General features: G+C 41.4%; 1 pseudogene; it reads right to left on the bottom strand.

The window, feature by feature from the left end:
• Positions 1-620: 620 nt before the first annotated feature.
• LOC143671189 (pre-mRNA-splicing regulator WTAP pseudogene) lies at positions 621-1,777 on the bottom strand (annotated as a pseudogene).
• Between the last annotated feature and the right edge of the window lie 227 nt (positions 1,778-2,004).

The following is a 2,004-nucleotide window of genomic DNA, read 5'->3' as shown; positions in this document are numbered from 1 at the left end:
CATGTTAAAAAATAAATAAATAAAAAAACAATAAAAATATTTAGGTTTTGTCAGTATAGGTAAGATATATTGGTGTCACAAAGCAATATGCATTAACAGGATACAACAGTTCATAAAAACTGAGTAACTATGCATACAAATTTTCTAAACATTCAGTCACCTAAAGAGAAAATGCACATGGGTATGGTAGGAAAAAACTGTGTCTAACACTGAAATTACTATAGAACTCCATCAAAAGTCCAACTTTTAGTGATAAAATGACTGTACTGGACAAACTTCGTACTCATAAACCCACCTCTACTATAACAAATCTGAATGTTGTGTAAGAGTAATAACAATAAGTAAGAATGCCCTTACACAGCACAAGTTCTAAATATTCACAGATTTATAGAGACATCATTGAGTTATACTTTAAGGAAAGATCTCCATTTACAACTTCACATTAACTCATGTATAAAAACAACTTGACCCTATTGAAGCAAAGCAAAAAAAAAATAGGAAAAGGAAAAAAAACACACTCACAAAAAAGGCAAATTATGACAAAGAAGTACGTGTTAATTTTCTAGACAGTATCCTCTCCCAAATTAAATGATGGTGCTTAAAAATTTGCTGGAAAAATATTACAAAACTGAGTGCTGTACATTTACATTTGAGTGCAAGCCATTCTGAATGTGGCGGGAACCCACAGTTCTGTTACCTTTCCCACTCACTGCTTTCTCCTCTTGAGGGTCATGGAGTCTGTGTCATTTGAGTGGTGTCTGAGAGAGTTTTCACAGCCCGTGGGAGCATCAACACTTTCATACCCCACTCTGAGTTGGTTTATGTAACTACTACCTCCTCTGCCAGTTCTCTCTTCAGAGCTGTTGGAGACCTTATTACCATTTCCTAGAGAAGAAGGAAAGTCATCTTCAGTTGCTTTCCCCTCCCTGTGATATCCAGACCCAGACGTCCTCTGATGTGAGGAGCTGCCATTACTGGGTCCATTAGCCAGGCGACTGCAATCTTTATTTGTGGCTCTGCCTGTTCTACAGGTTCAGAAGATGTAGCCCTGCTGATACTTGAGGCTGAGGCTTGTGACTGCTGCTGTTGGTACTAAGCCAGCTGCTGGCGCATCCCCTTCAGTTGTTGCTGAGGAATTAGAATGGTACTCTCTATACCCTCTACTTCTTCGTCATGTTGAACAATGAAATCACTGAGTTCATCCTGACTGCTTTTAAGCTCCTCATTGTATTTCCTCTGTAAAGCCAACTCTGCTTCAAGTTGTGCAATATGTCCCTGGGACAGCTACATTCCAAGCTCTTGATTCTCTTGATTCGACACCTCACCATTAACTTTTTGCTTGTTTGACTATCAGGTGAAAACTTCCAGGCACTCAGTTCATTTTGGGCTTGTTTCAGTTTGTCTTTAGTCTGTTCCAGTTCACCTTTCACTTTTAGGGAAAACAAGGTAATCGCTGGGTCTACCGTTGTGGCTCTCAGTTGGGCAATGCTAGGCTGCTGGACTTGCTTCAGGTACTGGATTTGAGTCGTACACTCTTGCATCTCTTGTTCCTAGGTGGCTAGCCTCATTACAAGGATGTTTTCCCTGTGTGCAGATTCTTGCTGTTGTTGCTTTAATTTTTCTTCAGGTTCCTGTAAGCCAGTTACATAATTAGAGTTAAGACCTGTGTACCTGCCCTCCAAAGCTTACACATATGCTTAGACACATCGCTTGCCATAACTTTGAAGTCTGTTTCACTCAGTCGAACCTTCTTGGTAAGAGGTTCTTCACAGGTCATCTTGAATCCTCTCCTGGCTGAGGCGGCGCCGGTATCAGCACCTTCGGGTCACATAGGCCAAGGCTGCACTCCCCAGCCGTGTCTCTTTGGGCCCAGCTTGCTGCCCCTCACCGCGCCTCTCCTCCCGCTGCAGCCCTGGCTCTCCCTTTTATTTGTGGCTGGAATTGTTTCTTAATTTCCTCTTCAGATTGTTCATTGCTAGTGAACTATTTTCTTTAAATTCATTA

This window comes from Tamandua tetradactyla, chromosome X (assembly GCF_023851605.1).
Source record: "Tamandua tetradactyla isolate mTamTet1 chromosome X, mTamTet1.pri, whole genome shotgun sequence".
Taxonomy (NCBI): Eukaryota; Metazoa; Chordata; class Mammalia; order Pilosa; family Myrmecophagidae; genus Tamandua; species Tamandua tetradactyla.
Note: the sequence above shows the minus strand (reverse complement) of the source record. Positions and strands in the feature narration are given on the sequence as shown.